The sequence below is a fragment of the Notolepis coatsorum genome, assembly GCF_963971535.1.
Source record: "Notolepis coatsorum genome assembly, chromosome: 4".
In the NCBI taxonomy this organism is placed as follows: domain Eukaryota; kingdom Metazoa; phylum Chordata; class Actinopteri; order Aulopiformes; family Paralepididae; genus Notolepis; species Notolepis coatsorum.
In genome coordinates this window covers 141,749,708-141,761,772 of record NC_140168.1, presented here as the reverse complement: position 1 = coordinate 141,761,772, position 12,065 = coordinate 141,749,708, and the positions used below count along the sequence as shown (strand labels likewise).

The 12,065-nt window shown below is 49.3% G+C and overlaps 1 protein-coding gene across 1 annotated transcript in view; it reads left to right on the top strand.

Moving 5' to 3' along the window:
- The window catches only part of agfg2 (ArfGAP with FG repeats 2), a 106,873-nt gene that overhangs the window by 19,611 nt on the left and 75,197 nt on the right, over positions 1–12,065 (top strand). The window lies entirely within an intron of this gene.

The window sequence follows — 12,065 nt, the reverse complement described above, 5'->3', positions numbered from 1 at the left end:
TAGTCGTTGAGGCAAGCAGGCTTGGATTTTTTGGGTACAGGGATAATAGTGGACTTCTTCAGGCAGGTGGGGATGACAGCCTGTTCTAAGGACAGGTTGAAGATGTCAGTGAATACTGGGGCCAGTTGGTCGGCACAGACTTTTAGGACGCGGCCGGGGATGCCGTCCGGACCTGCTGCCTTCCTGATATTCACTTTTTTAAAGGTCCGCCTCACCTCATGCTCTGTTACCCTGAACACTGCGCCTCCATCAGCAGCCGACCCCCCCCCCCCCCCATTGCCGTGGCTTGTGAGCTGGTGTTGTTATTACCAGCATCAAACCTCGCATAGAAGGTATTGAGGTCATTTGCTAAGGAGATGTCACTGTTCAGTTTGAGGGAGGCGCCTTTGTAGTCTGTCATCGTTTTGAGCCCCTGCCACATAGCTCTAGAGTCAGCTTGTTCAAACTGGAGTTCAATTTTATCCCTGTAGCGCCGTTTGGCCTCTGACACTGTCCTCCTTACGTTGTATCGCGCCACCTTGTGGTCATTCATGTTGCCTGCCACTAGGCCGTCGTTGTATGCTTTGGTGCGCTCTCTCAGAGCTTCACGGAAGGATTTGTCTACCCAGGGTTTTTGATTTGGGTAAACTCTCATTTTGGTAGTGGGGATTGTTTCTTCCACCATAGTACAAACATAGTTCAGCACTGTTTCCGTGTAGACATTAATGTTATCTGTGTCGCGGAACACATTCCAGTCTGTGCAGTGAAACGCAGACCGGAGCGTCTCCTCTGACGTCAAATCCCATTTCTGCACCTCTCGCGAGACTACAGGAGTACTTTTGATTCTCTGTTTGTACATTGGTGAAAGAAAGATTGACGCGTGATCTGATTTACCAAAGCCACTATCAGAATGAGCCTTGTAGCCACCTTTAAATTGCGTGTAACAGTGATCTAGGATGTTACCGCCTCTGGTGTTGCAAGTCACATGCTGATAGAAGTCAGGTAATACCTTTCTCTGTATCAGTGATGACTGTTTACTGTAGAGTGGAGGGACTGGGAGACCCACGTTACTGACCAGACACTCTGTATCAGTGATGGCTGTTTACTGCAGAGTGGAGGGACTGAGAGACCCACGTTACTGACCAGACACTCTGTATCAGTGATGACTGTTTACTGTAGAGTGGAGGGACTGGGAGACCCACGTTACTGACCAGACACTCTGTATCAGTGATGGCTGTTTACTGCAGAGTGGAGGGACTGAGAGACCCACGTTACTGACCAGACACTCTGTATCAGTGATGGCTGTTTACTGCAGAGTGGAGGGACTGAGAGACCCACGTTACTGACCAGACACTCTGTATCAGTGATGGCTGTTTACTGTAGAGTGGAGGGACTGGGAGACCCATGTTACTGACCAGACACTCTGTATCAGTGATGGCTGTTTACTGCAGAGTGGAGGGACTGAGAGACCCACGTTACTGACCAGACACTCTGTATCAGTGATGGCTGTTTACTGCAGAATGGGGGGACTGGGAGACCCATGTTACTGACCAGACACTCTGTATCAGTGATGGCTGTTTACTGCAGAGTGGAGGGACTGAGAGACCTACGTTACTGACCAGACACTCTGTATCAGTGATGACTGTTTACTGTAGAGTGGAGGGACTGGGAGACCCACGTTACTGACCAGACACTCTGTATCAGTGATGGCTGTTTACTGCAGAGTGGAGGGACTGAGAGACCCACGTTACTGACCAGACACTCTGTATCAGTGATGGCTGTTTACTGTAGAGTGGAGGGACTGGGAGACCCACGTTACTGACCAGACACTGTATCAGTGATGGCTGTTTACTGCAGAGTGGAGGGACTGAGAGACCCACGTTACTGACCAGACACTCTGTATCAGTGATGGCTGTTTACTGCAGAATGGGGGGACTGGGAGACCCATATTACTGACCAGACACTATATCAGTGATGGCTGTTTACTGCAGAGTGGAGGGACTGGGAGACCCACGTTACTGACCAGACACTCTGTATCAGTGATGACTGTTTACTGTAGAGTGGAGGGACTAGGAGACCCACGTTACTGACCAGACACTCTATATCAGTGATGGCTGTTTACTGCAGAGTGGAGGGACTGAGAGACCCATGTTACTGACCAGACACTCTGTATCAGTGATGACTGTTTACTGCAGAGTGGAGGGACTGGGAGGCCCACGTTACTGACCAGACACTATATCAGTGATGGCTGTTTATTGCAGAGTGGAGGGACTGGGAGACCCACGTTACTGACCAGACACTCTATATCAGTGATGGCTGTTTATTGCAGAGTGGAGGGACTGAGAGACCCACGTTACTGACCAGACACTATATCAGTGATGGCTGTTTATTGCAGAGTGGAGGGACTGGGAGACCCACGTTACTGACCAGACACTCTATATCAGTGATGGCTGTTTATTGCAGAGTGGAGGGACTGGGAGACCCATGTTACTGACCAGACACTCTATATCAGTGATGGCTGTTTACTGCAGAGTGGAGGGACTGGGAGACCCATGTTACTGACCAGACACTCTATATCAGTGATGGCTGTTTACTGCAGAGTGGAGGGACTGGGAGACCCATGTTACTGACCAGACACTCTATATCAGTGATGACTGTTTATTGCAGAGTGGAGGGACTGGGAGACCCATGTTACTAACCAGACACTCTATATCAGTGATGACTGTTTACTGCAGAGTGGAGGGACTGAGAGACCCACGTTACTGACCAGACACTCTATATCAGTGATGACTGTTTACTGCAGAGTGGAGGGACTGGGAGACCCACGTTACTGACCAGACACTCTATATCAGTGATGACTGTTTATTGCAGAGTGGAGGGACTGAGAGACCCACGTTACTGACCAGACACTGTATCAGTGATGACTGTTTACTGTAGAGTGGAGGGACTGGGAGACCCACGTTACTGACCAGACACTCTGTATCAGTGATGGCTGTTTACTGCAGAGTGGAGGGACTGAGAGACCCACGTTACTGACCAGACACTCTGTATCAGTGATGGCTGTTTACTGCAGAGTGGAGGGACTGAGAGACCCACCTTACTGACCAGACACTCTGTATCAGTGATGGCTGTTTACTGCAGAATGGGGGGACTGGGAGACCCATGTTACTGACCAGACACTCTGTATCAGTGATGGCTGTTTACTGCAGAGTGGAGGGACTGAGAGACCCACGTTACTGACCAGACACTCTGTATCAGTGATGACTGTTTACTGTAGAGTGGAGGGACTGGGAGACCCACGTTACTGACCAGACACTCTGTATCAGTGATGGCTGTTTACTGCACAGTGGAGGGACTGAGAGACCCACGTTACTGACCAGACACTCTGTATCAGTGATGGCTGTTTACTGTAGAGTGGAGGGACTGGGAGACCCACGTTACTGACCAGACACTGTATCAGTGATGGCTGTTTACTGCAGAGTGGAGGGACTGAGAGACCCACGTTACTGACCAGACACTCTGTATCAGTGATGACTGTTTACTGTAGAGTGGAGGGACTGGGAGACCCACGTTACTGACCAGACACTCTGTATCAGTGATGGCTGTTTATTGCAGAGTGGAGGGACTGGGAGACCCATGTTACTGACCAGACACTATATCAGTGATGGCTGTTTATTGCAGAGTGGAGGGACTGGGAGACCCATGTTACTGACCAGACACTCTATATCAGTGATGGCTGTTTACTGCAGAGTGGAGGGACTGGGAGACCCATGTTACTGACCAGACACTCTATATCAGTGATGACTGTTTACTGCAGAGTGGAGGGACTGAGAGACCCACGTTACTGACCAGACACTCTATATCAGTGATGACTGTTTACTGCAGAGTGGAGGGACTGGGAGACCCACGTTACTGACCAGACACTATATCAGTGATGGCTGTTTATTGCAGAGTGGAGGGACTGAGAGACCCACGTTACTGACCAGACACTATATCAGTGATGGCTGTTTACTGCAGAGTGGAGGGACTGGGAGACCCATGTTAATGACCAGACACTATATCAGTGATGGCTGTTTATTGCAGAGTGGAGGGACTGGGAGACCCATGTTACTGACCAGACACTCTATATCAGTGATGGCTGTTTATTGCAGAGTGGAGGGACTGAGAGACCCACGTTACTGACCAGACACTCTATATCAGTGATGGCTGTTTACTGCAGAGTGGAGGGACTGGGAGACCCATATTACTGACCAGACACTCTGTATCAGTGATGGCTGTTTACTGCAGAGTGGAGGGACTGAGAGACCCACGTTACTGACCAGACACTATATCAGTGATGGCTGTTTACTGCAGAGTGGAGGGACTGGGAGACCCATGTTAATGACCAGACACTATATCAGTGATGGCTGTTTATTGCAGAGTGGAGGGACTGGGAGACCCATGTTACTGACCAGACACTCTATATCAGTGATGGCTGTTTACTGCAGAGTGGAGGGACTGAGAGACCCACGTTACTGACCAGACACTCTGTATCAGTGATGGCTGTTTACTGCAGAATGGGGGGACTGGGAGACCCATATTACTGACCAGACACTATATCAGTGATGGCTGTTTACTGCAGAATTGGGGGACTGAGAGACCCACGTTACTGACCAGACACTCTGTATCAGTGATGGCTGTTTACTGCAGAATGGGGGGACTGGGAGACCCATATTACTGACCAGACACTATATCAGTGATGGCTGTTTACTGCAGAATGGGGGGACTGGGAGACCCATGTTAATGACCAGACACTATATCAGTGATGGCTGTTTATTGCAGAGTGGAGGGACTGGGAGACCCATGTTACTGACCAGACACTCTGTATCAGTGATGGCTGTTTATTGCAGAGTGGAGGGACTGGGAGACCCACGTTACTGACCAGACACTCTGTATCAGTGATGACTGTTTACTGTAGAGTGGAGGGACTGGGAGACCCATGTTACTGACCAGACACTATATCAGTGATGGCTGTTTATTGCAGAGTGGAGGGACTGGGAGACCCACGTTACTGACCAGACACTCTATATCAGTGATGGCTGTTTATTGCAGAGTGGAGGGACTGGGAGACCCATGTTACTGACCAGACACTCTATATCAGTGATGGCTGTTTACTGCAGAGTGGAGGGACTGAGAGACCCACGTTACTGACCAGACACTCTGTATCAGTGATGGCTGTTTATTGCAGAGTGGAGGGACTGGGAGACCCATGTTACTGACCAGACACTATATATCAGTGATGACTGTTTACTGCAGAGTGGAGGGACTGGGAGACCCATGTTACTGACCAGACACTATATCAGTGATGGCTGTTTATTGCAGAGTGGAGGGAATGAGAGACCCACGTTACTGACCAGACACTCTATATCAGTGATGGCTGTTTACTGCAGAGTGGAGGGACTGGGAGACCCATGTTACTGACCAGACACTCTATATCAGTGATGACTGTTTACTGCAGAGTGGAGGGACTGGGAGACCCATGTTACTGACCAGACACTCTATATCAGTGATGACTGTTTACTGCAGAGTGGAGGGACTGAGAGACCCACGTTACTGACCAGACACTCTGTATCAGTGATGACTGTTTACTGTAGAGTGGAGGGACTGGGAGACTCACGTTACTGACCAGACACTCTATATCAGTGATGACTGTTTACTGTAGAGTGGAGGGACTGAGAGACTCATGTTACTGACCAGACACTATATCAGTGATGGCTGTTTATTGCAGAGTGGAGGGACTGAGAGACCCACGTTACTGACCAGACACTCTGTATCAGTGATGACTGTTTACTGTAGAGTGGAGGGACTGGGAGACCCATATTACTGACCAGACACTCTGTATCAGTGATGGCTGTTTACTGCAGAGTGGAGGGACTGAGAGACCCACGTTACTGACCAGACACTATATCAGTGATGGCTGTTTACTGCAGAGTGGAGGGACTGGGAGACCCATGTTAATGACCAGACACTATATCAGTGATGGCTGTTTATTGCAGAGTGGAGGGACTGGGAGACCCATGTTACTGACCAGACACTCTATATTAGTGATGGCTGTTTACTGCAGAGTGGAGGGACTGAGAGACCCACGTTACTGACCAGACACTCTGTATCAGTGATGGCTGTTTACTGCAGAATGGGGGGACTGGGAGACCCATATTACTGACCAGACACTATATCAGTGATGGCTGTTTACTGCAGAATTGGGGGACTGAGAGACCCACGTTACTGACCAGACACTCTGTATCAGTGATGGCTGTTTACTGCAGAATGGGGGGACTGGGAGACCCATATTACTGACCAGACACTATATCAGTGATGGCTGTTTACTGCAGAATGGGGGGACTGGGAGACCCATGTTAATGACCAGACACTATATCAGTGATGGCTGTTTATTGCAGAGTGGAGGGACTGGGAGACCCATGTTACTGACCAGACACTCTGTATCAGTGATGGCTGTTTATTGCAGAGTGGAGGGACTGGGAGACCCACGTTACTGACCAGACACTCTGTATCAGTGATGACTGTTTACTGTAGAGTGGAGGGACTGGGAGACCCATGTTACTGACCAGACACTATATCAGTGATGGCTGTTTATTGCAGAGTGGAGGGACTGGGAGACCCACGTTACTGACCAGGCACTCTATATCAGTGATGGCTGTTTATTGCAGAGTGGAGGGACTGGGAGACCCATGTTACTGACCAGACACTCTATATCAGTGATGGCTGTTTACTGCAGAGTGGAGGGACTGAGAGACCCACGTTACTGACCAGACACTCTGTATCAGTGATGGCTGTTTATTGCAGAGTGGAGGGACTGGGAGACCCATGTTACTGACCAGACACTATATATCAGTGATGACTGTTTACTGCAGAGTGGAGGGACTGGGAGACCCATGTTACTGACCAGACACTATATCAGTGATGGCTGTTTATTGCAGAGTGGAGGGAATGAGAGACCCACGTTACTGACCAGACACTCTATATCAGTGATGGCTGTTTACTGCAGAGTGGAGGGACTGGGAGACCCATGTTACTGACCAGACACTCTATATCAGTGATGACTGTTTACTGCAGAGTGGAGGGACTGGGAGACCCATGTTACTGACCAGACACTCTATATCAGTGATGACTGTTTACTGCAGAGTGGAGGGACTGAGAGACCCACGTTACTGACCAGACACTCTGTATCAGTGATGACTGTTTACTGTAGAGTGGAGGGACTGGGAGACTCACGTTACTGACCAGACACTCTATATCAGTGATGACTGTTTACTGTAGAGTGGAGGGACTGAGAGACTCATGTTACTGACCAGACACTATATCAGTGATGGCTGTTTATTGCAGAGTGGAGGGACTGAGAGACCCACGTTACTGACCAGACACTCTGTATCAGTGATGACTGTTTACTGTAGAGTGGAGGGACTGGGAGACCCATATTACTGACCAGACACTCTGTATCAGTGATGGCTGTTTACTGCAGAGTGGAGGGACTGAGAGACCCACGTTACTGACCAGACACTATATCAGTGATGGCTGTTTACTGCAGAGTGGAGGGACTGGGAGACCCATGTTAATGACCAGACACTATATCAGTGATGGCTGTTTATTGCAGAGTGGAGGGACTGGGAGACCCATGTTACTGACCAGACACTCTATATTAGTGATGGCTGTTTACTGCAGAGTGGAGGGACTGAGAGACCCACGTTACTGACCAGACACTCTGTATCAGTGATGGCTGTTTACTGCAGAATGGGGGGACTGGGAGACCCATATTACTGACCAGACACTATATCAGTGATGGCTGTTTACTGCAGAATTGGGGGACTGAGAGACCCACGTTACTGACCAGACACTCTGTATCAGTGATGGCTGTTTACTGCAGAATGGGGGGACTGGGAGACCCATATTACTGACCAGACACTATATCAGTGATGGCTGTTTACTGCAGAATGGGGGGACTGGGAGACCCATGTTAATGACCAGACACTATATCAGTGATGGCTGTTTATTGCAGAGTGGAGGGACTGGGAGACCCATGTTACTGACCAGACACTCTGTATCAGTGATGGCTGTTTATTGCAGAGTGGAGGGACTGGGAGACCCACGTTACTGACCAGACACTCTGTATCAGTGATGACTGTTTACTGTAGAGTGGAGGGACTGGGAGACCCATGTTACTGACCAGACACTATATCAGTGATGGCTGTTTATTGCAGAGTGGAGGGACTGGGAGACCCACGTTACTGACCAGGCACTCTATATCAGTGATGGCTGTTTATTGCAGAGTGGAGGGACTGGGAGACCCATGTTACTGACCAGACACTCTATATCAGTGATGGCTGTTTACTGCAGAGTGGAGGGACTGAGAGACCCACGTTACTGACCAGACACTCTGTATCAGTGATGGCTGTTTATTGCAGAGTGGAGGGACTGGGAGACCCATGTTACTGACCAGACACTATATATCAGTGATGACTGTTTACTGCAGAGTGGAGGGACTGGGAGACCCATGTTACTGACCAGACACTATATCAGTGATGGCTGTTTATTGCAGAGTGGAGGGAATGAGAGACCCACGTTACTGACCAGACACTCTATATCAGTGATGGCTGTTTACTGCAGAGTGGAGGGACTGGGAGACCCATGTTACTGACCAGACACTCTATATCAGTGATGACTGTTTACTGCAGAGTGGAGGGACTGGGAGACCCATGTTACTGACCAGACACTCTATATCAGTGATGGCTGTTTACTGCAGAGTGGAGGGACTGAGAGACCCACGTTACTGACCAGACACTCTGTATCAGTGATGACTGTTTACTGTAGAGTGGAGGGACTGGGAGACTCACGTTACTGACCAGACACTCTATATCAGTGATGACTGTTTACTGTAGAGTGGAGGGACTGAGAGACTCATGTTACTGACCAGACACTATATCAGTGATGGCTGTTTATTGCAGAGTGGAGGGACTGAGAGACCCACGTTACTGACCAGACACTCTGTATCAGTGATGACTGTTTACTGTAGAGTGGAGGGACTGGGAGACCCATATTACTGACCAGACACTCTGTATCAGTGATGGCTGTTTACTGCAGAGTGGAGGGACTGAGAGACCCACGTTACTGACCAGACACTATATCAGTGATGGCTGTTTACTGCAGAGTGGAGGGACTGGGAGACCCATGTTAATGACCAGACACTATATCAGTGATGGCTGTTTATTGCAGAGTGGAGGGACTGGGAGACCCATGTTACTGACCAGACACTCTATATTAGTGATGGCTGTTTACTGCAGAGTGGAGGGACTGAGAGACCCACGTTACTGACCAGACACTCTGTATCAGTGATGGCTGTTTACTGCAGAATGGGGGGACTGGGAGACCCATATTACTGACCAGACACTATATCAGTGATGGCTGTTTACTGCAGAATTGGGGGACTGAGAGACCCACGTTACTGACCAGACACTCTGTATCAGTGATGGCTGTTTATTGCAGAGTGGAGGGACTGGGAGACCCATGTTACTGACCAGACACTATATATCAGTGATGACTGTTTACTGCAGAGTGGAGGGACTGGGAGACCCATGTTACTGACCAGACACTATATCAGTGATGGCTGTTTATTGCAGAGTGGAGGGAATGAGAGACCCACGTTACTGACCAGACACTCTATATCAGTGATGGCTGTTTACTGCAGAGTGGAGGGACTGGGAGACCCATGTTACTGACCAGACACTCTATATCAGTGATGACTGTTTACTGCAGAGTGGAGGGACTGGGAGACCCATGTTACTGACCAGACACTCTATATCAGTGATGACTGTTTACTGCAGAGTGGAGGGACTGAGAGACCCACGTTACTGACCAGACACTCTGTATCAGTGATGACTGTTTACTGTAGAGTGGAGGGACTGGGAGACTCACGTTACTGACCAGACACTCTATATCAGTGATGACTGTTTACTGTAGAGTGGAGGGACTGAGAGACTCATGTTACTGACCAGACACTATATCAGTGATGGCTGTTTATTGCAGAGTGGAGGGACTGAGAGACCCACGTTACTGACCAGACACTCTGTATCAGTGATGACTGTTTACTGTAGAGTGGAGGGACTGGGAGACCCATATTACTGACCAGACACTCTGTATCAGTGATGGCTGTTTACTGCAGAGTGGAGGGACTGAGAGACCCACGTTACTGACCAGACACTATATCAGTGATGGCTGTTTACTGCAGAGTGGAGGGACTGGGAGACCCATGTTAATGACCAGACACTATATCAGTGATGGCTGTTTATTTCAGAGTGGAGGGACTGGGAGACCCATGTTACTGACCAGACACTCTATATTAGTGATGGCTGTTTACTGCAGAGTGGAGGGACTGAGAGACCCACGTTACTGACCAGACACTCTGTATCAGTGATGGCTGTTTACTGCAGAATGGGGGGACTGGGAGACCCATATTACTGACCAGACACTATATCAGTGATGGCTGTTTACTGCAGAATTGGGGGACTGAGAGACCCACGTTACTGACCAGACACTCTGTATCAGTGATGGCTGTTTACTGCAGAATGGGGGGACTGGGAGACCCATATTACTGACCAGACACTATATCAGTGATGGCTGTTTACTGCAGAATGGGGGGACTGGGAGACCCATGTTAATGACCAGACACTATATCAGTGATGGCTGTTTATTGCAGAGTGGAGGGACTGGGAGACCCATGTTACTGACCAGACACTCTGTATCAGTGATGGCTGTTTATTGCAGAGTGGAGGGACTGAGAGACCCACGTTACTGACCAGACACTCTGTATCAGTGATGACTGTTTACTGCAGAGTGGAGGGACTGAGAGACCCACGTTACTGACCAGACACTCTGTATCAGTGATGACTGTTTACTGTAGAGTGGAGGGACTGGGAGACCCATGTTACTGACCAGACACTATATCAGTGATGGCTGTTTATTGCAGAGTGGAGGGACTGGGAGACCCACGTTACTGACCAGACACTCTGTATCAGTGATGGCTGTTTATTGCAGAGTGGAGGGACTGGGAGACCCACGTTACTGACCAGACACTCTATATCAGTGATGGCTGTTTATTGCAGAGTGGAGGGACTGGGAGACCCACGTTACTGACCAGACACTCTATATCAGTGATGGCTGTTTACTGCAGAGTGGAGGGACTGAGAGACCCACGTTACTGACCAGACACTCTGTATCAGTGATGGCTGTTTATTGCAGAGTGGAGGGACTGGGAGACCCATGTTACTGACCAGACACTATATATCAGTGATGGCTGTTTACTGCAGAGTGGAGGGAATGAGAGACCCACGTTACTGACCAGACACTCTGTATCAGTGATGACTGTTTACTGTAGAGTGGAGGGACTGGGAGACCCACGTTACTGACCAGACACTATATCAGTGATGGCTGTTTACTGCAGAGTGGAGGGACTGGGAGACCCATGTTACTGACCAGACACTCTATATCAGTGATGACTGTTTACTGCAGAGTGGAGGGACTGGGAGACCCATGTTACTGACCAGACACTCTATATCAGTGATGACTGTTTACTGCAGAGTGGAGGGACTGAGAGACCCACGTTACTGACCAGACACTCTGTATCAGTGATGACTGTTTACTGTAGAGTGGAGGGACTGGGAGACTCACGTTACTGACCAGACACTATATCAGTGATGACTGTTTACTGTAGAGTGGAGGGACTGGGAGACCCACGTTACTGACCAGACACTCTATATCAGTGATGGCTGTTTACTGCAGAGTGGAGGGACTGGGAGACCCACGTTACTGACCAGACACTCTATATCAGTGATGACTGTTTACTGCAGAGTGGAGGGACTGGGAGACCCACGTTACTGACCAGACACTCTATATCAGTGACGGCTGTCGGAGTGTAGAGCTATTACAGCACTTACAGCTCCTTTAACCCACGACTAGAGGAGCCGTCAGAGCGATGCGACACCAGCGCTGTAGCTCACACTGACTAGCAAAGCCACCCTCCTGTCGTGATCATTTAG